This window comes from Elephas maximus, chromosome 1, assembly GCF_024166365.1.
Source record: "Elephas maximus indicus isolate mEleMax1 chromosome 1, mEleMax1 primary haplotype, whole genome shotgun sequence".
Classification (NCBI taxonomy): domain Eukaryota; kingdom Metazoa; phylum Chordata; class Mammalia; order Proboscidea; family Elephantidae; genus Elephas; species Elephas maximus.
In genome coordinates this window covers 97,008,771-97,034,502 of record NC_064819.1, presented here as the reverse complement: position 1 = coordinate 97,034,502, position 25,732 = coordinate 97,008,771, and the positions used below count along the sequence as shown (strand labels likewise).

At 53.7% G+C, this 25,732-nt stretch overlaps 1 protein-coding gene across 1 annotated transcript in view; it reads left to right on the top strand.

Moving 5' to 3' along the window:
* Positions 1-14,199: 14,199 nt before the first annotated feature.
* GRM4 (glutamate metabotropic receptor 4) overlaps positions 14,200-25,732 on the top strand; it is a 132,206-nt gene continuing 120,673 nt past the window's right edge. The window contains exon 1 of the mRNA XM_049875154.1: positions 14,200-14,400. The gene's annotated coding sequence lies outside the window, so the exon portion shown is untranslated. The remainder of the gene's footprint in view (positions 14,401-25,732) is intronic.

The window sequence follows — 25,732 nt, the reverse complement described above, 5'->3', positions numbered from 1 at the left end:
CAGGTTGGAGTCTTATGGTGTTTTTCTTTTCTTGGTGTTTTTCTGTGGGAGAATTTTCATCAGCTGAAATGTTTCTACCAGCTGGAAAATTTTCCATTTTTTTTCTTAGTATATTTTTATAGATGTTGTCTGCATTTTTTCCCATTCATGTTGAAATATCTTCTATTTCCCTTGATCAGCAATAATAGGCATTCACAGTCAGGAGTGAGAGATTTGAGTGACTTACTAGGTTTCTTAGTTTAAGAACACCTTATTCTATTGGTAGAGTGAAGCAGTTTTTTAAAAAAAATCAGCAACAACTTTTTTGGGGGAGGGGTTGATTGGTCTTTGATTTGGTGATTCTTCTTGTATCTGTAAAATCCTTAACTTTGACAGCTTACTTCCTTCTCTACCTCCACCAGCAAGGCTCCAAAGGGCATTTCCTCTTCCAAGTTGCCTTCTCTCTCCCAGGAGAAATGCCTTCCCAAGGCCACCACTCTGGTCCTGTGCACTCTTGAGCCCCTTCCTTTCCATTTCTCCAGAATCCAGTGCTTTGGACGAGCAGATAACAGACCTTCTGTTAGTAGTTCCCCATTTGGGGGTAATTTCATTTGTAATCCCCACCCAGGCTCCTGCTGCCCTCTCCTCTTTCCCATGCAGTCTCTGCCAGACCCTCCACTCATGGACTTCAGACCTTGTTCTGCCATTTTCAGATGTTTATTTCCCTACTTACCTGTAGACTGAAGTTTTTAGTACTCTGCCTCCTGGTTATGCTGAAGGCAGGGGGTTGTTGTTGTTAGTTGCCCTTGAGTCAATTCCAAATCATGGCAACCCCATGCGTGCAGAGTAGAACTGCTGCATAGGGGTTTCAAGGCTTTGACTTTTTGGAAGCAAATTACCAGGCCTGCCATCCAAAGTGCTTCTGGGTGGGTTCAAACCACCAACCTTTCAGCTAGTAGTTGAGCTCTTAATTGCTTGCACTACCCAGGGACTCCTAAGGCATGGGGTTTGGGTGGCTTTATTTGCAGTCCTTTTTATTTTGCATGATGTTGAGAGGAAGCGTGAAGAGATTTTGGAGGCTGCTATTATTCTAAGAGAACCTGGAATCCAGCATAGGTACTCTTAGTGAACTAGCAGTGACCATCAGCAAGTTACATGTGAGTCATCAAGTTAGTTCCTGTTAATTTTTCTTAGCTTAAATTGGTTAGAGTCATTCTGTTGCTTGCAACCCAAGAATCCTGGCTGTAACATCATGTTTCCTGCCATCCGCATGGGGCTGGATTTCAGGGAGAGGAAGAGATGAGAGCTGGAGAGAGATGGAGGAGCTTTGGAGCCCTTATCTGAAGCCAATCTGAGGCTCAGGGGGGCATTTCTGGGAAGTGGGCGCTTCAGATTTCTAGCTATTTATTGAAATTTTTATTGAAGTAAAACACACAGAAAAGTGCATGAATCTTAAGGGCATAACTTGATGAGTTTTCACAGAGTGAGCACACCATGTCTTCAGCACTTAGATGAAGGACAGAGCATACGAGCCTCCAGAGGCCCCTTTGTGCCCCTTTTGGTTACTGCCTGCTTCAAGGGTAACAGATAATCAGACTTCTTTTACCATGGGTTAGTTTTGCTGTTTTTATACTTTGTATAAATGGGATGACAGAGATGTACACAGTATGTACATTTGGGTCTGGCTTTTTTTGCTCAATATTGCATTTGTGAGATTCATCTATATTGTTGTGCAGATTTAAGATATGTTTTGGAGTTAGAACTGACAGGATTTAGAGAGTCATTGTGTGTCCTTGGGCAAATGGATTCACCTCTTCAAACTCAATCCTTCATCCGTAAAATGGGACTGATGATCATAATACCCAGCTGTTAGCGTTGGAGTTCTCACACTGGACTCCTTTAGAGAGCCCGGAAGAAGGCAGGGGCTCCAGTGAGACCTGTCCCCTCCCTTTGTCTGAGGGAGTAGAGCTGCGACTGGAAGCACTTGAGCTTGAGTCCGCCCCAGTGTGTGTGACTGTCTCTCCATCCACATGCCCTTTGCCATTTGCACTTCCAAACTCTGAAACAGCTGTCTTCCTGGGGTGCCTGTCTGCCCCAGCTCTCGAGCTCTCTGCTCTGTTCCTTCAGATCGAAGGATGGGGGTGTACTGTTAGCAAAAATATTGTTATCGTTAGTTGTCATCGAGTTGATTCCAACTCATGGTGACTCCATCTATGCAGAGTAGAACTGTTTCATAGGGTTTTTAAAAATGTGACCTTTTGGAAGCAGATTGCCAGGTCTATCTTCCAAGGCACCTCTGGGTGGATACAAACTGCCAAACTTTCAGCTAATAGCTAACTGTTTGTGTCACCCAAGGACTTCCAGTAAAAATATTACATGAATAATAATGCATGTTAGTGACAATTGCTCACAGCAGCATGGTGCGTTAGCATTTGTCTGGACACCGCATGGCACAGGGGGTTTGAACCCCAACTCACTGTTAAGCTGAGTAAAGGTGGGGACCATCCTATGTGCCTCTGGGGCTGTGGTGAGGATGAGGGAGGCAACCACAGGACAGAACCTGTCAATAGTGTGCCTGGCACAGTGGGCTGCTTTTTAAGGACCTGGTGCAGATACTGACTGAATTGGTTTGGGGTGCACTTGGACATTCAGAGTTTTAAAATCTCCCCCAGGTGATTCTAACGTGCAGCAAGGTTGAGAACCAGAGCGCTGGCACCTAGTGGGAGCACATAAAGGTTGAGATTGGGGGAGAGAGACAAGCAGGAGCTGGTTTGGAATACTGGCCTCTCCTCGCTCCCATACACGACTCCTTGTTGCACCCCCCACCTATCCACTTACCCCGCCTTCCTCTTCCCAAGGAATTCAGGGCATCCCTCACCTGTCGTCTCCTGCCCGAAGTTCAGGCCGAGTCCCTTTGTATTTAGGGGGCACCAGCGGAGGCCAGCCGCCTCCCTCCCGGCCTTCAGAGCAGGTGAGCCGGCCACTTACGAATCCGAGAGGGGGCGGCGGCCCAGCTGGGAAACAGCCCTGAAATAGAAGCCCTCCGCCCCCGTCGCCTCCTCCCAGAATCTGCTCAGGTGAAAAACAACCCTCTGAATCCAGGTATCTCTCCGGGTGCCGGAGCCTGGAGGCGCTGAGCCCTGCGGGGCCGTGTAGCCCCGGACCTGGGCCGTGTAGCCCCGGACCTGGGCCGTGTAGCCCCGGACCTGGGCCGTGTAGCCCCGGACCTGGGCCGTGTAGCCCCGGACCTGGGCCGGGCTCTGACCCGAGCGGACCCCCCCAACCCCCGGGCCGGGCTCTTGCGTGTAGTGAGAGCGCTCTGCCATGGGGCGGCGCTGCTGGTCCGCGATGGGAGCCAGGCCGCGCAGTCCCCTCACCGCAGTTGGGGGGACGGAGGCGGGGTGAGGGGGCTTGCCCAGCTCCCTGGCTTTCCGAAGGGAGGTTCCTCAAGCCTCTTCTCCGCCTGGGGCATCAGAAGAGGTGGTCTCCATGCTCTTTTGGGGTGTAGTGAGGCCTAATGGGAGCCCTGGTGGCACAGCGGTTAAGAGCTCAGGCTGCAGTTCGAATCCACCAGCCAGAGCTTCTTGGAAACTCTATGGGGCAGTTCTGCTCTGTCCTGTATGGTCGCTATGAGTCCGAATCGACTCGAGGGCCATGGTTTGGGTTTTTTTTTTTTTTAAGGCCTAATAGCCCTTTCATCCTGAGAAGGCCAGAACAGGAAGCCTCAGTGTGTACACCTGTCTTCAGGACCAGACAGAGAGAATTGGAGTGGGGGTGCAGGCTCACCCCATGTCCACATCATCCCTTCCCTCCGGTGGCTTCTTTCTGCCCCACATTTGCCATGTGCTCCCTTTGTGTGTGGGTGGGTGGGTGGATGGCCGTGGGGTGGGGGGGGGGATGCCAGGACCACTTAGCCAACCATCCTTGTAATATTTGATGCCTACCAACCTGAAACGGGCTAGGCTAGACCCTGCTAGAGAAATGGAAACACCAACAACCAAAACCTCCCCCCCAGTTTGATGGAAGAGCAGATCAGTGAGCACGACAGCCCAGAACTCTGGGCCAGAGGTGACGCTTAAGCTGGGCCTTGAATGATTGAAGGTCAGGGGGTTTTGGGTGGAAAAGGGAAGGTGATTCATACATTGGTGAGAGGGAGAATGGGGCACCGGGGCTGGGGCTGGAGGGCACAGGGAAGGGTCTATCCTCTCCTTATCAAAGAAGAAACTGAGGCTGGAGAGATCAAGTGACCTGCCTTGGTCATTCAGGTGGTGAGTTTCACAGCTGGGGCTGAATGCAGGGGTATTAGGCCTCCAGGTAGAAAAAGAGCCTAGCCTTTAACCACAGAGGACTAGGCCAGGGTCAGCCAAGGGAACAGTCTGGAATACCCTTTGTGGGTGCTGGGCCTGGCCCTAGCCTCCCAGGAAAATTGTGGGTCTTTCATGCCCTTGGCTTCTACTTTGGTGCCCCTGAGGCTCCTCTTGCTCTGTTCCCCCCCCACTCACACCCTCGTCTTGAGAGAGGATCTGCCAAAAGCCCTGACCTGTGTAGTGTGTAGGAAAAGCCTTTGCCCCAGAAGTGATTCCTGCTTTGCCAGCAGGCAGGGAATACTTGGTGGAGCCAAGCCCATGCTACTGTCTCAGGCTCCCAGTATTTCTGTGACCCCCAGGGACTGGGTACAGGGGATAGGGGCTTAGAGCTTTGACTGTGTACCATCCAGGGCAGGGACTGAGGCCAGAGACCAAACTCTGTGGTAAATTGTTGTGTGGCCCTGGCCCAGTCCCTCTCCCTCTCTGGGCCCCAGTTCTATACTCACAAGTTGTACAGATTCTGAGATTGGGAGGTGTGGGGATGTAGGAATGGAGCTGGGTGCATGGGTCAGGGGTGTGAAGCCCTGGGTGGGTGGGTAGAGTCTGCCTGTGGAAGAGGATGAGAGGAGGACTCCAGGCTCACACAGCCCAGGCTCACACCCTGGCTCCTCACTCACTAGCTGTGCCACTTTGGGCTTTGTCTGTGTGTCTTAGCTTCCCCATCTATGGAGTATAATGACAACACCAGGGCTTCTATCACAGGGCTGCAGAAGGGACTGGATGCCCTCACGCTTACACAGAGAGCACCTGGCAGGCAGCAGGCGCTTCAAATCTGTTATCCATTATCACACCCAACCTGGAGCCCTCTAGGGGGCCCTTCTTTTGAGCAGCCCCATCTCCCCCTCCCTCCCGCCACACTCCCACCTTGCTCCTGCCTGTCCCCCTTGTCTTCAGTTCTGGAGGCCTCACACCCCACTCCAGCTGGTTGAAGTTCTATTAATATTTCAGTTTGATGAATTAAAGATTTTTTTCTACCCTCCTCCTTCTGATGTCCCAGGAGGGAATTAAAAGCACATCTGATCCAATCAAACGCCATTAAAATGCAGTCCACAAGGGTAGGAGCTGTCGGGTGTGGGCTTTTCTTCCCCAGCACTGCTTTGTCCTCTTTGGGGGGTCTGGGTGATGGGTTGGTCCATGGGGAAACAGGTACAGGAAGAAAGAGAAAGCTGAGGAGGGGAAGGAGGGCAAGGGGTGTTTGCATAAATGATCATGCCTAGAGGGAGCTCAGGTTTCCGGGATAACTAAGAATGTGAGGGTGGAGCAGCTGGGACCCCAGCTCCTTGACCTGGACATAACCTCTCTGTCCTCACCCCAGATTTATTCCGAATCAGCCCAGCCTGACCTGGCACTGGAGACAGCAGTATCAGGGTCAGGGATCACTGCTCCTTGAGGTTCCTGCCAGCAGGAGATCCTGGAGGGTCATTCCCATTTTTTCTGTCCTGTCAGCTGTCTGGATCTGCCTCAGGAAGGGAGAAAGCACCGGGGCTTCCTTCCAGGGCTGCCCAGGAGGTTCTTGAGTGGGACTAAGGCTGGAGTATGGTGTGGCAGCTAGGGAAGGGGCCGGCGGGGATCACCTAGCTCAGCTGTCAGTCAGTCGGCTGGACTGTGTGGCCACTCCCCCCCCCCCAAGGGCCTGGTGTTCTTTGGAGGAGGGGAGCCTGGAGATGCCATCTAACTAAGGCTCCAATCGTAGGGATCCCTTATACTTGAAAAGTGCTTCTCACACCCATTTTTCCCTTTCATCCCTTGAAACAGCCTCGAGTGTCAGGATCCACGTTTGACAGCTGAGGACACTGAGGATCCAAGTAGGGGAGGAGCATGGGACACACCCCGTGAGAATAGCAGGTGCTGTGGACAGTGTCTGCGGCTGGAGAGGGGGTCCATGGTATGTGTGCATGAGGTTGTGGGGGGAGGGAGGACCTGAGGAGGGCTGGAGGAGAGGCGCTGGGCGAGGGGCACGACAAAGCAAAGGCATCCCTATTCCAGGTGGGACCCAGGCTCCTTTGCCCCATCCCCTCCTCTGGTCTCCTATGGGCCTTCTCTCATGGCCAGATGGACTGCCCTCCCCTCCTGTGCCTGTCACCTGGCCGTTTCCCCGCAACTGGAGCCCTGCCACTCAGCCAAAGGAGCAGGCTGGCTACAAGGCTGCAGGTGGGAGGGGCTTTTAAATGTTAATTGTATTTTGACATCCCGGCTTGTGACATCCATCCTAATGACATTTGGCTCACGCCTGACAGCCCCTGGACATGTGGAGAGAGAGGGATGATAAGTGTTTTAAACTGCAGCGTGGCAAAGAGGCTGGAAAATCCTGAGTCTTCAAGAAAAAAGAGAGAGAGGAGGGAAAAGAGAGAAGGAGGAGGAGAAAGTGGAAATCAAGGAGAAGAAAGAGGAAAATTAGTTCTTTCTAGGTGGGCCATTCATCCCGTTAACAATTTATTGGGTGCCTACAGTAAAAAAAAAAAAAAAATTTACTGTGTGCTTGGAAACCCTGGTGGCATAGTGGTTAAGTGCTACAGCTGATAACCAAAGGGTCGGCAGTTTGAATCCACCAGGCACTCCTTGGAAACTCTGTGGGGCAGTTCTACTGTGTCCTATAGGGTTGCTGTGAGTTGGAATCGACTTGAGGGCACTCGGTTTGGTTTTTTGGTTTGGACTGTGTGCTTGGCAAAGTTTCGCCCTGTGGAGGGTCTAGGCGCTCACAGTCTGGCTGTGTGCCCCATTTCCTGCTGCCTTGGTTTCTCTGCTCTTCTAAATCCTGCTCATCCTTCAAAATTTAATGCGTGTTACCTCCTCCAGGAAGCCTCCCCTGATCTTCTCTGGCCTCAGTGATCCCTCACTTCCTGACCACCCTTAAGCTTGAAACAGCATTGTTCAACGCAGTAGGAGGGGTGCCTGGGAGAACTTGTGGACTTGTTGGTGATGAGCCAAGGCACCGAGGACCTGTGCTTTAGGATCAACCACTGAGCGACAACTGAGTGACCACTGAGGGACAGCTCTGGGCCGCTTCCTGCTCCACCCTCCGTCCTCTTCATTCCTTGAATGAAGTGCCTCCCCCACTTTGCGTCGAAGTAGGAAGAATTTCATTCTGGCTTCTCTTGCTTCCTGCCCTAAGGCCACAAGAGGAGCAGCTTCCCCTGCCTCCCCTTCTTTTCCTTCCTCATATTCTCTCCCTCTTCTGCCCCAGAGATGAGAACGTTAGGCTGAGGAGCAGCATCTTTCAGGTCGGCGAGCTCCTGGGCAGGTACTCTCTCTCCTCTGTAAGTGTGCGAGTGCATCTAGTTCCCTCAGCAATCGAGTGATGAAGGCACTGGTGTTATGGCTCCATTCTATAGATGGGAGAACTGAGACACACAGAGACAGTTCACTTTGGATCTCTTTTCTCTCTTCTTCCCATCCACAGTGCCTCCGCTACGCACCCCCTCCCTCCCAGCTGCCTCAACTTCAGCCCAAGCAAGAAAAGATGGAGACTCACTCCAGTCTTTAAATTCTTTGCCCTGTACCCCCAATCTTATGGGGTGCTCCTGCAACTTGAGCTAAAGCCCCTTAAGTAAGCTATGCCAAATGTCCTGTGTTCTGAATCCCTCAGGCTTAGGTACCTAGTCCCGGGCACTGGGGATTAGCAGACTGTGTTCAGAAACAGCTCTTTCCTTTCTCAGCCTGTATGGCCTGGGTGCGTCTCTTGGGTGTAGCTATTTATGTGTTGTGTACCCTGGAAAGCCCTTGGTCCGGATGGAATGGTTACAGGTTCAGGGACCCTTCTCAGATACCCTTGGAGCCACATTGTTTTGGAACTTAGCAAGATAATATGGTGCAAATACCACGTATTACGAACACCACCAGGGAGTCTGAGGCAGTACTGGAGAACAAATACATCTGTCTTCCACAGAGGGAGATGGATAGCGACAGTGAGCAGTTTTCATGTCAGATTTTGCTGTAGAAAACTTATAGACAAACTTTTGGTTTTCAGAGCATTTTGGATTTTGGAATTGTACAAAGGGGATTGTGGCTTTAGCCAGCTCAGTACTTCAAGCCAAAGGCTTGAGAAAGTTCCAGAGTGGGGGAGGTGTAGGAGGGTTCCTAGTGGTTGGATTCATACTGGCTTAAATCCCAAAAAGTCAAGCCCATTGCCGTAGAGTCGATTCTGACTCGTGGCGACCCCATGTGTTACAGAGTAGAACCGCTCCATAGGATTTTCTTGGCTGTGATCTTTATGAAAGCAGATCACCAGGCCTTTGTTCAGCAGCACTGCAGGGTGGGTTCGAACCACCAACCTTTCAGTTAGTAGTCGGGTATAAACTGTTTACATCACCCAGGAACCTTCTGTTGGCCTAAGGGAGGAGCATATCCTCCAGGTCCCTGTCTGCTGGCCCTCAGGATGTCAGAAAGCTGCCACTCAAACCTGGTCCCACCCTGTCCCAGAGCCGGGGGCTGTGGAGGATGCAAGAATTCTAGAATGCCCATGACCTTGAGACCCAGTATGTCTGTGGGGATAAGGAGAGGGGCTGGGGTGAGGAAGGGTGACCTTGTGGGGTACAGTAGGAATGACTTATCCAGGATTCTTAACCCCAGGGACCTCTGCCTCAGACTCCCCGGTCTGGGTCTGAGGCTCCTTGGTGCCTGCAGGGTGACTTACGGCTCCCGGGAGAGCCTGGGGCCATTGCATCCTCCTCACAGTCAGCTCTTCATCCTGGAAAAGACTTGCAGGGGGACAGTTATTGTTTAAACAAAGTTCCCCACCAGAGACATTTCCATCTAATGGCCCGCTTTGAGGGGAACCAAAATTGAAACCCATCAGACAGGGAGGCTGGGGCGGTGGCTGGGTCAGCTGGACATGGGAGCCATTTGTCAGGTGTTCCAGGCCCGCCAGGCTCTACATTGGCCCCTGCACCTTCCAACTCACTTGGATTTATTTCAGCAAATTCTAAAACTCAGGATTTTCAAAGGCAATTGCCCTTGCATATTAGGATTCTTTTGTAATGGAGAAGAAGTCATAGAAGCAGCCTTGTTGGTGTGAGTTGCCAACGCAGTGGGTGGGAAGGGGCGGACATGTTGTTTTCCCTCACCAGACTAAGAGCAGGAAGAAAGAATCTGCTGCAGCAGGAGAGAGTTAGGTCAGACTTCAGGAAGAACTTCCAGGTCACAGAGGTTTGAAGCACAGGGTTTTGTACTTTTATTTTCTCTAGGACTACCTGCCTCTTTCCCTTCTTCCCTCTGATACCACCCCCAATACTGAGACGGTGTCTCCTTTTTCCCTGGGTAAACCCATGCACACTGCGCCTAAGGACTGGTGGATTGGAATTACTGCCCTTCTTAAAACCAAAAAAAGCCAAACCCATTGCCGTCGAGTCAATTCTGACTCATAGCGACCGGACCCTAAAGGACAGAGCAAAACTGCCCCATGGAGTTTCCAAGGTGCGCCTGGTGGATTCAAACTGCTGACCCTTTGGTTAGCAGCTGTAGCACTTAGCCACTATGCCGCCAGGGTTTCCAATCCCACCCCAAATCCCAACATCTTTGGAGAGAACCTCAGCCCAACGCCTCATCTCACTGATGGGGAAACCAAGGCTCAGAGAGGCTGGGTGACTCCCCCAAGGCCACATCGTTTCTAGCAGCAGATGACCAGGTCTCCTGGCTTCCAGCGCCCTTCTCCTCTCATCTCCACCCTTTCCAGTCAGAACATGGCACTGCGGAGAAGGACAGCTTATTGAAGAGGGCAGTTCTGAACCCAGGTCCTTGGACCAGCTGGCCCAGGCCTTGGCCTTTGCTGTGGGACTCCTTGAGTCACTGTACTTCCACAGCAGTTGCTCTGTGGCTTCCTTGTTTTATGGGATTCCCCCAGCTCCCCCAGGGCAGGGGACATCAACTGAAGTTCCTTGAGGTGTGTGCCATGTGTCTGTGTGTGTGTGTGTGAGGGTCTATGTGATTCTGTGTGTGTATATGTCTATGTGTATATCTGAGTGTGTCTATGTGTGTGTCTGTGTATGTATATATATATCTGTGTGTGTCTCTGAGAGCCTAAATGTATATATATCTGAGTGTGTCTCTATGTGTGTGTCTGTTTATCTGAGTGTGTCTCTGTGTATGTCTGTGTATCTGTCTGTGTGTCTCTGGGTACTTGTCTGTGTCTACCTATGCGTGTCAAGTTAGTCACAGTCCAGGTGAGAAACAGCAAGAGGGAGAACAGAATGTCCTAGCCCTCAAGTTGCTCGAACCCAAGCCAGGGCCCATGGGTGAGGCTTAGGGTGGCTGACCATTTCTGGGATGGCTGCCTGGAAGAGCTGGGCCTCAGGCTGGGAACCTTGAAACTGGACGAGTCCACACGCTCAGCCATCTGCCAGCCAACAGTGTTTCTTTTTTTAACCCCTGAAAAATATAGCCTGCCTAGCCTTCTGCCACACAGCTGCTGGGGGTGGGGGCAGGATAATTATGGCCAGAGCGAAGGCAGCACTGAGGGGCAAGGGGCAGGCAGAGTTGCTGGGTTAGTTACGGGTCTCAATAAACCACGGCCTGTGTTATTTCCAGTTTAATTAATTGATCCATTCATTCAATCATTTATACAAAAGAGAATATTGAGAATTATTTTTTGTGTTGTTAAAAGTTGCAGTGGCTCCCAGTTAAGGGCACCTAAATACAGTACAGGGCCTGGGCATACATTGTTTCATTCGCTGTGCATGACTGCCTTGGAAGTAGGGCTGCTGGTGCTGGCCCGTGTGGTACCTTTGAGTGAACCAGAAAAAAGAGCTCCATCTTTTTTTTTTTTTTTTTAATTTTCTTTTTTATCGTACTTTAGGTGAAGCTTTACAGAGAAAACTCGTTTCTCATTAAATAGTTAAAACACATACTGTTTTGTTATACTGATTGCCAACATCAGGACATGTCAACACTCTCCCCTTCTTGACCTTGGGTTCCCTATTAACAGCTTTCCTGTCCCCTCCTGCCTTCTTGTCCTTGCCCCAGAGCTGGTGTGCCCCTTTAGTCTCGTTTTGTTTTATGGGCCTGTCTTAGCTTTGGCCGAGGGTAAACCTCAGGAGTGACTTCATTACTGAGCTATAATGGTGTCTGGCGCCATATTTTCGGGGTTTCTCTAGCCTCTCAGGCCAGTAAGTATGGTCTTTTTTTTTTTTTTTGGTGAGTTAGAATTTTGTTCTACATTTTTCTCCAGCTTTGTCCAGGACCCTCTATTGTGATCCCTGGCAGAGCAGTCAGTGGTGGTAGCTGGGCACCATCTAGTTGTACTGGACTCAGGCTGGTGGAGGCTGTGGTAGTTGTGGTCCATTAGTCCTTTGGACTAATCTTTCCCTTGTGTTTTTTGTTTTCTTCATTCTCTCTTGCTCCAGATGGAGTGAGACCAGTGGAGCATCTTGGATGGCCGAGGACCCGCACCTTTTGGACAGGTTGTGCCACCTGTCAAGCCCAATGCAGGCTGAATTCAAGCCTCCCTGTGGCTCTTCTGTTGTTAGTTGTCCTCAAGTTGCTTCCAACTCACGGTGACCCCATGTGTGCAGAGTAGAACTGCTCCATAGGGTTTTTGAGGCTGTGATCTTTCAGAAGCAGATCAATGTGACTGTCCTCCAAGGTACCTCTGGGTGGGTTCGAACAGTCAACATTTTGGCTAGTAGTTAAGCATTTAACTCTTGGCGCCATCCAGGGGTGGCCCCTCTACTAGGTGCCTTTTTTGCAGTGAACAACCTGCACACCAAATCCAGTAGCTCTGCTTTGAGGTCAGCATCATGATCTTTGTTAGAGACAGCACACTGAGGACCTTGGCTGGGATGACCCAGGCACAAGCACAGAGTCTGGTTTGAACCTGGGCAGGCTGTTCCCAAGGATATGGTCTCTCCAGGAGCAATCTGAGTTCCCTGCAAGCCCAGGGCAGTGCACACTTGACTGGGCAGAGCCGCTGGGTGGCGGGAGATTTCATGGCCTCAGCTTATGCCTCTATAAAATGCGTCATGCCAAGGTCTGCCATGGCCACGGGCTGCATCCCTCAAGGGCAGGTCATGATCATGTTCAGTCGCTTGTGTATTCAAAGGGCTGGGAATGGAGCAGGGTCTTCATCCGTGTTGGTGGAATAAAAGAAGGCATGAATGAATGAATGAACTGTCTAGGCCCTTCCTTCACAGGCTTCAGTCTGATTGGGTGAATAAGTCATGTATTTGGGGCCATTACATGCTTTGGCAGCCTTTATTCATTGAGCTCCCGCTGTGGGCCAGGCATGGTGCCAGGCACTGGATGAACAATGCTGAATAAGATGTGATTCGGCCCTGGCATAGTCTGGGGTTCTGGAGGAGGCGAAGCCTAAGCAGGGAATTATCTGTGGAAATTGGGGGTCGGACGGTGAGGGGGCTAAGTTCCCCCAGGCCTGGGCACAGTTGAGCATAGGGTGGCACTCCACAGGCCAGCCAGAAGGACCAAGCTATCAGTGAGGCGGGGGGGAGGCCACTGAGCAGCCTCTCCCTCCAGCTCCCTGGCATTGTGGTGTGTGCCTTCCCCAGGACAAGGACAGTCACACGTCATGGTTCTAACTGAAGCCGTTTCTGCAGTCTGGGACAAGATGCTCTTGCATCCTAAGAGGGCTGCATGGCTACCTCCCTGTCTTCCTCCCCTGCCTGCCTCTCTGACTCCAAACTCTCTCCTGGGATTTCCTGCAGCCCCTCTGGAGGAGAGCTGGGGCTCCAGCTTCTCCTTGGCTGAGGAATTCTTCCCTAGGGTTACCCCAGCTGTGTGCCAGGCCACCTGTTACACTTTGCAAACCAGTGCTGGAGGAAGGCCATTGGGCTAGCCCTTTGGTGTTCCTGTAACCTGGTGGGGTGGTCCGAAGGCTCAGTGGAAAGCCCCTGCCCCCCACCGGCTGCGCGACCGAGGCAAGCAGAATAATTTTCCCCCTGGGTCATATGCTGCAACCAAGAGCAGTGGGGTGTGCAAATGAATATTTCACAGGGGGCATACACCATGTGCACGTGAATGCGTGAGACGCGACCCAGTGGGGTGGGGTTCTAGTGACGCATGGAGGTGGGAAGTAGCGCGCCCCTTTGCGTCCCTATGTTTTGCTGTACTTCTCAGGCTGTGTTCCCTGACCTTCGACCTCTGGGGCCAGGTGTGGTTCCTGCCACCTCTTCTGTGTGCACTGGCACGCACGGAGGGGAGAAGGGGGCTTCCAGGAAGAGACACAGGTGGGCGTGGTGGGAGGGGGCGCAGATGGCGCGGGGGCAGGTATGTGTTTGTGGAGTGCAGCGGGGAGCTTCGGAAGCCCGGACCTCCTGAGGTGGAGTTGCGCGGTGGGGGTGGGATCCCAGGTGCTCTCCCTTTAAAAGGCCGGCGGGAGCGCCGCGCCCTTGGCCCGCACTTGCAGCGCAAACTTGCCGGGCTGGGCTCGTGCCTTCCCGGGTGCGGCAGCGGCTGTGGACGCCGGGGCTCAGCGTCTGCGCCCCTCTCGCCATCCGGTGCTCCCCGGCGCTCCCCCCCGCCCCGCAGCCTCTCCTCGCCGCGTCTTCCTCGCTCACCCCGTCTCTCGCTCCCTCTCTCGCTCGCTCTCCAGCGCGCTCTCTCGCTCGCTCGAATTTTTTTTCCTGCTGCTGCTGCTGCCGCTGCCGCGGCGCTGCTGGGCGCCCGCACCTCGGCCGCCTGCGCTCGCTCGTCGGCTCCCGCTCCGCTCCCTTCCTAGCCCCGAGCCCTCGCCGGACCCGGCTTCCCGGAGCCGCTTCGCCCGCTCCCTCCAGCTCGGACGCCGGGCTCCGCGGCGGCGGGAGCAGGGCTTGCCGCTGTTTCCCAGCTCGCTTGCTCGCTATCGCTGGAGCAGCTGGGAGCAGCAGCCGAACGCCGCGCGCTTGGCGGCGGCTCCGGCCGGGCGGCCGCCAGCTCATTCCTGCTGCGTCCCGGACTACGGGCGGCTCCGCACCCTGCTCGGTCCGCAGCGTCAGCGCCGCCCGCCGCGGCTCGGGCTTTGGGCACCGTGAGAACCGAGCCTCTGGGCCACCGACCGCCACCTCCTTGCACCCCCGGGGAAGGCGGGCGCACAGCAGACCCCTCGCCGCTCAGACCTCGCCCGCGCGCGGTGAGTTGTGGCCCGCGGGGGACAGCAGAGGGGACCGTGCCCTCCGGCCTCTGGGGCGCGGGCTGCGGCGGAGACAGCGGGGGTTGGGGAGGTGGCCTCTGGCGAGCTCCTGCACACAGGGCTGCCTGGAGGAGGGCCGGCGGACCGCAGCCCTTTGGGCCGGAGGGTGCCGGACCGGGCTAGATGGACTCTCTTCAGGGATGGGGCCAGCTTTCCGGATACCCTGGAGGAGGGCATGGGAAAGCGGCTCTTTTGAGGGCCTGAGGAAAAGTACCTCTGGTATGGGGGTCCTGTCAGGTTCCACCGGATAAGGGTCGTGTTAGCCCCCCGGTGGGGGCGGAGGCATTAGCGCGCCTCCTTTGCGGAAACGGAAGGCAGGCGGGGGCGCGGGGCACTATTTGCGCTCCTTTTCTGTCGTCTCCCGGGCCGGGGGCAGCGCCAGCCTCGCACGCCCCGGCTCCCTTCCTGGGCGCCGCGTCCCGCTCCCGTGCCCCCGCCTACCCTGCCTTTGCCACCGGCCCGAGCCCAGCGCCCGCTTGCCGACGGCCCCAGCGGGTTGGGGCAGCGCCCCGGGGCCTGGGGTCTCCCCGTGGCCCGGGACTTCTGGGTCAGGCGCTCTCAGGACACTCAGGACGGACCTTCCCCGGGACCCTGACGAACCCGCGGCTCTGCGCGGCCGCCGGGAGGGACGGACCGTGTGTGTGTGTGTGTGTGTGTGTGTGTGTGTGTGTGTGTGTGTGTGTATGTGTGTGTGTGTGTGTGTGTGCGCTCGCGCATGTGTGTGCGCGCTTGTGTGTGATGGGGGAGGTCCCCGCTCCGGGGTCGGACTTCCCCGGAGCCCGCAGGCTGGAGGCAAGCCCTCCCCGCGCGGGGGTGGGGCCGTGGGGGAGGCCGGAATTGCGAGAGGCGCCCCCGCACCCGGGCGGTCTGAGGTTGTTTGTGCTGAGATGGGGCGGCAGTGGCGGCGGCAGGGAGCCCTGAGGCCCGGGCGTGCGAGCGCCCCCTGCCCCCAGGCCACGAGTGACACCCCTGCCCTTAGACTTTTGGTCCTTTTTTGGAGGAGGCGACTTGCTTTTTTCCCCCCACTCGTCACCACCCCTGCCCCTGGCGCGGGAGAAAGCTGGCTTCGCGGGACACCGACTGAGCCAGACTTGCCTAGCTGGGGTGTCCGAAACCACGTGTCCATCGTAGCAGCGGTTAGTCTGTCTGCTCCTCTGTCAGCCTGACAGAAAGCCTACGCTGCGGGGCGGGAAGGGGAGGAAAGTGGTAGGAGTATGTGTGTGTGTGTGTGTGTGTGTGTGTGTGTGTGTGGTGGTGGCGGCGGTGGGGGTCCCAACATAGTGCCTCCCCTGTCCCTTCTGGGGTGAGAATGGGGGCTCGGGGAAGGCAAGGCAGCCAGTGCTCTAAGGGTCTCCAAACTGGGCACACCAGCTCCACAGTCTGCTACTCTGCCACGCTCAGCTTCAGACCCCTGGGGCCAGCCCTTGGTCGAAGTAAAGAATGTTCTAATTCCCTCCTCCCCCCTCCGCCTAGGATGTGCCCTGGGCCTGCCCCACTTTTCCCCTGGATCTCCCGAGGGCGAATGCTGGCCCCAGGCTCTGGGTTTGCATGCTCAGCTCCTCAGACTAGGAGGGGGCGGGGCTCAGGGTTTAGGTGGTGGGAGAGCTTCCATGAGGAGATGGGAACTTGCCAGAGCCTTCCTTGAGGACCTTCCCAAGGTGGCAGAGAGTTCCCACAGAGGAGTCCAGAGACTCCTGGGTGTGGTTGCCCACGGGGTGGGGGACAGGCCCTGGGTGCTAGTGAAGAGGACCTCACTATAGTGGAGAGTGGGGGTTAGAGCTCTTTTCCCTGACGGTCAGAGGACCACTTCCTGAAGAGCCTCCCCAGCCCTCAGTCAGAGGGTGTGGAGTGGGTGGCATTTGAGGACGGTGCTCTGAGCCTCTCTTTCGGCCTGGGACAGGCATGCTTGCCCACTTGTGTGGTAGGTGACCGCTGTCTTCACCTCCCCCTCACTTTTGTCCCTTTAGCCATAAACTTTCATCCACCTGCCAACACCTACATATTACGTACTGCTCAGGGACAAAAATAACCCCACAGTTATCCCGGGTCTGAGGTCTTAGTCACTTCATGGGCTACCCCTCCTAGGGGCATTTGCACTTAAGAGAGAATCAGAGAGGAAGATGGTATTGCTTGAGCCAAAGGAATGCTCTACTAATGGTAGGTTTCCAGGCGTTTTCAGGAGAGAGGTGTGTTGGAGGGGGCATGCAGCATATCTCTTAGAACAGGTCCTGAGCAGGTGGAGGGGGAGGCGGGAGCATGCCAGGAGTTGAGGTGCCTTCTCAGCATCTGTGGCCTGGCGTAGGCCGCTTCTCCTCCTTCCCTCCTTCATCCCTCCTCCCCCAACCTGCGTCTGGGCGGCTTCTCTCTGTGAGAGGCGTGACGTCTCCAGGAGGGAGCGCCTAGCACGGCAGCAGGCAGCCCGAGGTAGGTGAGAGAGCTGGCGAGTGTGTGTGAGCAAGCGAGCGAGCGTGCGAGTGAGCAGTGTGCTAGCCAGAAGGGCTGGGGGGCTGGGCCCAGGCCAGGGAGAGCTCTGCAGCGCCCACCATCTTCCTGTAGGGTCCCCAGCCCAGTCTCCAGGATGCTCTGTCATACCCGAGCCCACCCAACGCAGGGGGACAGCTGGCAGGAAAAGACGAGACCAGGACCCACTGCCTTTTGAGTTTTATAATTACAGCCGATAGGCATGTCCTCTCCCCTGAGACAAGTCTGCAGCTGGCAGCCCCTAATTACCACCCACCTCAAGACATCTGCCCACCCCTGCTGTCCTCCTCTGCTTGGCCTAGAACCCAACTTTCCAGTGGGCAAGGCCCCGCTGGCAGCCTGGGCAGCTGGGCCAGCCGGCTGCTGGCTTGAAGGTTATCTCACTTCTGCAGAGGGGCAGCCGCCTTTGCTGCCTGGAGAAGGCGTGGGAGGGGGGAGCTGGCATCTGGGCTCCGGCTTTGCTTGCTGGCCTTGGTGGAGGAGCTGTGGCTGTCCAGGCTGACTTGAGGGAAGTGGCTGAGGGGCTTGCCCTATTGGGCAGCTGGACTTGGAGCAGTGGACACCAGCCTTTTCTCCCTCCCACCCGGCCTGTTATCAGCTCCTGGAAAGAGCTGGGAGGACTTGTTTGTTTGTGTCAACTCTGCCCTAGTTAGCAGGGGACTATCAAAAATTAATTTAGAGATTTCACTGCCTTTGGCCCTTGCAGAGTGCCAGCTGCCTTGCCCTAGGTCCTTTGAGCTCTCTGTTTCTTTCCTCTCTTCCCTCTGTGTTGTCTCTCAGCCTCCCTCCATCCTTTTGCTCTGCCTCTGCCTGTCTCCCACTCTCTCGCGGCTGCCTCCCAGCCAAACCAGAGGCTTCTAGCTGCGCGTCCGGATTAGCTTCCTCTCTCCACCAGTCCTGGTGTCACAAGCTCTGGGGGCTTCTGCCTTGATTCCCCCTACACCTCCCACCTCTCTTCCCTGGCCTGAGCTACTCCCGAAAAGGGAGGCAGATGAACTGAACCTGCTTACAAAAGATGAAGTCGGCCAGCATCCAGCCCACCTCTGGGCCCTGACCACCCCACCTCCTAGCCTGCAGGCCAGAGAGAGGCTGTTCCAGCCTGTCTGTGTTTCTCTTGGCTCCTTGGAAATATGAACACTTCAAGGATAGTAAAAATCACCCCTTAAATTAAAGCTGATGATTCCCATCGAAATGTTTTATTATTAACCTCACAGTTTAGGCAGCAGTGAGGCATAAATATATGTGTACACGTGTGTATTAAATAAATTGGGGGACGCAGTGATAATGACATTATCTGGACCCCATTGAATTAAGGTACATATTATCTGCCGTAATTGGGAAATGCCAGCCCATAATGACACCCCATGCCATTTTGGGGCTGAGCCATGCTGACGAGCAGGCAGTGGTGTCTGGTTAAGCTTCCCGGTTCTCCTGGAGAAGGCACTGTTCACCCATGGCGAGTCCCAGGGGAGCTCGGCTGGCTGTGTGTCCGTGGCTGGGGCACCCTTGTCTCAAGAACGGAAGCCCTGGGTCCCACTCCACCCCCACGCTCAGCTCTCCCAGCCACCCCTCTGGTCGTTTTTTGAACAGATAACCAGCCCCGGACCTGTTTTCTTGTTGGGGCCGTGACTTCTAGTAAAGACATTGTCCTTGCTACAGGGCTATGTTTAGGTTTAAGTAGAAAAATAAAGATTGGGGACTCAACCTGGAATTGTAAGCTTCTGGCGGGAAGTTGCTTCTCAGATGTCACCGCCCAGTCTCTGTGCCTGGCCTGAGTGTGGCCTGGGGATGGGAGTGTCACCCATACACAGTGGTTATGTTCACAGCGGCAAAAGATGGTAGAGAGGGTGGATGTTGACAGGGCTGGACCAGTGGGTCCCAGTGTTCTAGGGCACGCTGGGGTCAGGGGAGCTCTGATTTAAGGAGGGGGCAACAGGAAGAAGGAGGAGAGAGGAAGGAGGAGGAGAGAGGAAGGAGGAGAGAGGAAGAAGCAGCATTCCCTGTGAAGCCCACAATAGCAACAGCTGCAAACAAAGACACTGGCCCACTTGGATCCTGTGCTGGAAAACAGCCTGGAGGTGGTACATGGGCATGGGACTGAGATGAAGGAGGGGAGTTGGTGTGGGCAGGAGAGGCCCAGGGAGGTGGGGCCAGGTGGTTGGAGGAGACCTGGGCAAGCATGAGTTTGGTAGCTGGCCTGCTGGCTCTGGGAGCCGAGGGAGGTCGGGGCTGGGCGTTTTCTGGGCCGAACTGGTAGGTGTCTAGGGCTGATGAGATGTGCTTGCATTGCCCTCCAGCTGGTGTGAGCTGCTGTGGCCTTAGCAGGTGGGTGCCCTTCTGAGCCTCAGGCTTCTCATGTCATGAGTGCCTGCCTGTCGCTGTGCTCAAAGCACTCCAGTAGCCCCTCACGTCTCCCAGAGTAAATTCCACCGTCTACACCTCGGGCAGCCCATAAGGTCCTGCACGATCTTGCACTTGGCACCCTCTTTGACCTTATCTTCTGCACCTCTCCTTCCCACTGCCCTCCAGTCCCACTGGCCTCTTGGCTGTTCCGTGAACAGCGAATGCTAAGCACATGCCTACCTCAGAGTCTTTGCACTTGCTGTTCTATCTGGGATGCTCTTCTCTCAGATAGCCACATGATTCACACCATTACCTTTTTTAAATCTCTGCTTAAATGTCACCTCCTCCCAGAAGCCTTCCCTGACTATCTTTTCTAAAGCTCCCCTCTGGGTCACTCCCTATCCCCTTTCCTTTGTTTTTTTTCCTAGCTGCCTGACTCCCTGATGTTTTTATTGCTTCTCCTTGTCCTCCCCGTTGGGATGCCGGCTCCATAGGCAGGCACTTATGACCGGTTCACTCCCAGCGGTGCCCCCAGTGCCTGGGACAGGGTCTGGTGCGCCACAGGCACTCAGCTCACATTTGCTGAATGACTGGTGGTGGCAGAAGGGATTGTACTCTATGGTTGTCCACACAACAGGAGTGCTCCGAGAATTCAGTGCAAGGGTGGCTGTGGCCCCTCTTTCAAGGCCTGAGTCCTGGGCTTAAGCAGGCACCTGGCTCTGCTGGATGGGAATGCTGCTGCAGACTGTCTGCTCGGGGCTTTGCTTTGGTAGAGGTGGCTGCTGTGTTGGCTCTGGGTGGAGATAGGCTTTGTCTGGTCATTTATTGACCACTTCCTGTGTTCTGACAGTGGTTACAGAGATGAGGGCAGGGCTGTCCTTGTAGCCCTTACTGTGCTCTGAGCCCCATCAGTGTCAAATAGCAACACAAGAAGAGTCTTGAGGCTTTGTGGGGTTAACTCTGGAGGAAGGAGATAAGCAGGGAGGCTTCCTGGAGGAGGAAGAGTCTGAGCTGTTTCTTGAAGGGTGAGCTTCAAGGGAGGGGCTTGGTGGAAATGACAGGGTGGGGAAAGATGGTAATCAATTTCAAGTTTTCTCTTTATTAATTTCCAATGGCATTAAGCTGTAGAAATACTTCCTCCCTCCCTCCTTTTTTCTCTCCTTCCGCACATTTCTCTAGTGCCTACAACATGCCCAGTACAGAACCAGTCACCTCTGAATCAGGTCCTTGTTGTTTTGCCAGAATGAGGAGGGATGGCTTATAAAGTGGGCTCTGGGGTTTCTGAGTTTGGGAGAGTTCCAGATTCGGGCTGGCGAAGGGGTGTCGGGGACCAGACCGCCACTGTTCTCGCCTCCTTGCTCGGTGCTGGGTGACTGCCAGAAAGCAGGACTGCCCTTTATCTAGCCTGCGGTGGGATGAGGCTTCCAAGGTGTCTCCTCATACCCTGATCCCTCTTTTACCTGCCTGAAACTATGCTCCAGACTCCACCAATAGAATCATTCTTGTGGGCTAAAGAATTGCCTGCAGAAGGGCTCTGTTAATACATAGATTACCTGGAAGAGTCCAGTAGTCATTCATTTACATCACATCATTCATTCACTTACATGCTCATATAGTCATTCAACAAACATGGATAGACATTGCATGTAAGGTGCTGTGCTAGGTTGAGGAGACAGCCCTACTGAGATGAGTATGACTTGCTCCCCACAAGTTGTTGTAGTCCAAGTGGGGAGATGGTTGTGTTGCTGGTAGTTGAGAGGGCGCATTAGTCATCCACCTTTCTCCATGGACCAGGAGCCATATAGGTAGCTGCCATCAAGTCGACTCCGACTTGTGTGACCTTATGTGTTGCCTGGCCCTGCATCGTCCTCAAGATCGCTGGTATGTTGGAGTCCATCATTGTGGCTGTTGTGTCAATCCATCTCACCAAGGGTCTCCCTTGCCCTTGCTAGCCCTCTACTTCACCAAACCCCTGTCTTAGTCATCTAGTGCTACTACAACAGAAATACCACAAGTGGATGGCTTTAACAAAGAGAAATTTATTCTCTCACAGTGTAGGAGGCTAGAAGTCTGCATTCAGGATGCCAGTTCCAGGGGAAGGCTTTTTCTTTCTGTCGGCTCTGGAGGAAAGTCCTTGTCATCAATCTTCCCCTGGGCTAGGAGCTTCTCAGTGCGGGGACCTGGGATCCAAAGGATGCGCCCTCCTGGCTATACTTCCTTGGTGGTATGAGGTCCCCATGTCTCTCTGCTCGTTTCTCTTATTATCTTGAAAGAGATTGGCTCAAGACACAATCCAGTCTTGTAGGTTGAGTCCTGCCTCATAACGTGACTGGGCTAATCCCATCTCAACAACATCATAGAGAGAAGATTTACAACATAGGAAAATCACATCAGATGACAAAATGGTGGGCAATCACACAATACTGGGAATCATGACCTAGCCAAACTGATACACACATTTTTGGGGGACACCATTCGATCCGTGACACTCTTCCAGTGGTTGGTTCCTCATCGAGACTTGTCCAAAGCAAGCAAGTCAGACAATGTTCTCCTGCAATCCATAAGGTTTTTAAAATTTTTAAAAAAATAATTAAAAAAAATGTTTGTTGTTGGGAATATACACACATGCACAGCAGAAAATACACCAATTCAACAATTGCTCCATGTACATTTCAGTGACATTGATTATATTCTTTGAGTTGTGCATCCATTCTCACCTTCCTTTTCTGAGTTGTTCCTCCCCCATTAACATAAACTCACTGCCCGCTAAGTTTCCCATCTCATCTTTGGAGTTGCTATTGTCATTTTGATCCCATAGATAGATCTTAAAGGAACTCAGTTGCTCAAGGCAGACATTCTTCCTTAGTTAAACTAAACTATTGTTTGGTTTTGAGAAGACTTCAGGGGATATTTTTGGTTTCAGGTTTTTAAAATTATCTCATGGCAGTAGTTTTACGGGCTCAACCAGCCTCCATGGATCCAAAACCGTATTCTATGAGAATTCAAAATTCTGTTCTGTATCCGTAAGGTTTTTATTGGCTAATTTTTGAAGTAGATTGCCAGGTCTTTCTTCCTAGTCTTTCTTAGTCTGGAAACTCTGTTGAAACCTGTCCACCATGGTGACCCTGCTGGTATTTGAAATACCGGTGGCATAGCATCACAGCAACAGGCAAGCCACCACAGTATGACAAACTGACAGATGGGTGGTGGGGGAGCCACAGAAGTGGAGATCAAATTATGGGCTTTAGGGCTGGTTGGGGTTGAGGTGAAACAAGGCTTCTGTTTACCTACTCCCTGGGTCTAGGCTTTGTCCACTTGGGAGGAGACTGGGTCTCTCCAGCAAACCATGTCTCCTCAGCCAGTGGGGTCTTCAAGGGCACGGAGAGAGGGGCCTCAGAGGTGAGCTTGCAGTTCAGCTCTTCAGGCCCACACAGGCTCAGGTAAGCTTCCTAGTTTAGGAAGGATGGGGAGAGGCCCTAAACTCTTTCTCACCTTCCCCTTTGGGGAAGTGGAGCTGTAGCCCTTCCCTCCCTTCTGTGGAGATGTGATATGTGGGTGATGAGGCATCAAAACAGCTCAGAGATTCAAAACATCATTCATAATTCTCCCAGCATTTTTGAGCACCTGGGATGGGCAGGGCCCAGGGGAGGCAAAGGTGAATATAGAGGAAATCAGTGCTAGAAAGGAATATGGAAAAGGCTGTGAATTGAGAGGATTGGCCCACTGGGGTGGGAGGCCTGACTTCAGGAAGGCAGAGCACAGGGGGCTAGGGCAGCCCTAGGTGGGGAGGGTGGGGGCTTGGGGGGCCTGGCCCCAGCCACAGCTGTACCCCAGACTGCTGAGTGATCTCAGGTAGGCTCTTGCCCTCTCTGGACCAGGCTCTCTTCCTGAACCCAGGGAGTCTGGTGTGCTGAGGAGCTGGGAGCCTGAGAGTCCTCAAGCCTCCCATCTTGTGGGAACTGACCCAGAGAACGAGCGAAGTGCAGGGTCCTTCCATCTGACTCTGCCAGCTATTTTGGTATTTAGGTTTTGTTCTGTTTCTTCAGTTTGGGGGGAAGTAAAAAAGAGCTCAGTAAAAATAATTTGGGGTTTAGTAAGTCACGGTGGTAGTTCTCTTTGGATCTGGTTGTTTTGTGGTTTGTGGTTCTGTCTGGCTCCAGCCCTGTTTGTGAAGGGAAGGATTTAAGTTGGACATGAGCAAAGCATGGGATTCCTGATTGTTAAGATCGGGAATGTGTCACTGAGGCAGATTCCATGTAGACCCTCAGAATCAGCAGAGATGCCCTCCGACGGGATGGTGGGGGACCCGCCCTACAGGGCACTAATGCAAATGCTCATCTCAGGTTTCTGGGAGTGGCTGGGCTTGGGCAGGGAGGAGGTAATCTGCCAGTTGTCCCCCAGTTCTCCTTGCATCTCTGCTCACTGAAGAGAACATTCTGGAAAACTGTTTTGGCCAGTGAACTATTGCTATGTGGAAATGGCTGAGCCCTCTCCCCTCCACTTCTGATCCCTATGCCTTCACCATTTCCATCTCTCCCTGCCTAGCAGTGTCCTCCCCGAGGCTTCTTCTGCAGGGGTCGGAGGGAGGCCAGAGGGGAAAGGAAAGACAGGGCTAGAGGAGAGCAGGAGCAAGACACAGAGAGAAAATAGAGGCAGAGGGAGCCAGAATGGGAGAGAATGAAGGGGAAGGGAGAAGGGAAAGCGGGGAGAGAAAAGGGAGCAGAGAGCCAGCTGGGGCCGGTGGGTACTGGCTGGAGCCTTAGTCTTCCCGGCGATGTCACCTGGGGAGGCATTACCCCCACCTGTCCTAGGTTTGAGCTTTCCTGCCTATTTTGGAATTTGTTGGGGGGGTGGTCCGAGGGCAAGGGAAGAAACTTTGAGAAGGACCCCTCAGCCTCCTCTCTTTCCTCCCTTACCAGCCCCCCTCCTCCCTCCCACCCCCAGCTCTGCTCCTAGTGGCTCCTTTCACTCACGGGGTATTTTTACTTTTCCCTTGTTCCTGTTACACCATCAAAGGAAGGAGAGGAAGCTAAAAGAGGCCGCGGTTTGCCCAGCTCTTTGGAGAAGCTCAGAAAAGACAGGCCTGGTAGGACTGAGTGGTGGGGTGGGACCCCTGTGGCCAGAAGCTGGGCCTCAGGTGGGATCTGACCAGCTTGGCCAGGGCTGAGTCCTTGGGGCTGTCCATTCTAATCCTTCACGTTTCTCCGCCATGAGGCCTTCTTCTCCATGTGGCCTCTGTCCTTCTGTGTGCGTGTGTGTGTGTGTGTGTGTGTGTGCGCGCACTCACATTCTCAGCCCAGGCATATCAGGCCCCAAGGAGAAGCCAGTGCTGAGCCCCCTGAAGGATCTGGAAGCTGAGCGGGGCCAGACTGTTAGAAGCTGCTGTGCATAGGTTTCCCAGCTTGAATCTGCCCTGCTGTATCCTTGCACACAGCCTGTCTTGATGCCAAGAACTCCTCCATTTGAAATTTATGGAAACCACTCATGAACTTACAGGATGGTAGAACTGGACAGGGCCTGAGAGACCCTGTGGGCCAGCTGAGTGGAGACGTGAGGGGCAGAGGCAGCCCGGACAAGTTACATGCCCTGTGCTATGTGTCATTCAGGTGCTCTGTGCCTCAGCTTCCTCATCTCTGAGACAGGGATAAAAATACCACCTACCTCATAGGGAAGTGAGGATTACATGAGAAAATGTACGGAAAGCACTCAAAACAAGTATATGATAATGTGTTGTCATTTGCTATCATTTCTCCACGGGGCAGGTGCTCTTGGCATTTGGACAGATGGTGTTTCAATTTGCAGGATGTTTAACATCCCTGACGCCTTCCTGGACACAGGCTAGTAGGTGGCTCCCCCACCCCATCTTGTGAGAAACAAAAATGACTTCAGGCATTTCTAGCTGCCCCTGCGGGCCCCAGACTGGATTTTACTCCAACCTGTCCATTTTACAGATTCTGAAACTGAGGACTAGGGAGGGGGCGTGCCTTACCTTCAGCAGGGCGATGACAGGGCTGATACTTGTCTGTGGCCTCTCCACTATCTCTTTTCTGTCTTGCCTGATCCTGGCATCAGGACCTATTGCCCTGTATCATCTCCCTCCCCACACCATCTAGGGGTGGGGGGAGAAGAGACAAAAGCCAGTTGCCACCGGATGGATTTGGACTGATGGTGACCCCGTGTGTGTCAGAGTAGAACTGTGCACCATAAGGTTTCCAGGGACTGAGTTTTTGGAAGTAGGTGGCCAGGGCTTTCTTCAGAGCTCTCCCTGGTAGACTTGAACCTCCAACCTTTTGGTTAGCAGCTGAGTAGTTTAATTGTTTGCACTACTATCTTGGAAAGAGATCTGATAAACTCATTCGCATGAAGGTGTGATGACAGTTCCATGCAGATGTAGGGTCCCCCCTCCCTTGTATTTTAACAGCTCTTAAAGCCTTCCCCAAAGCACGGG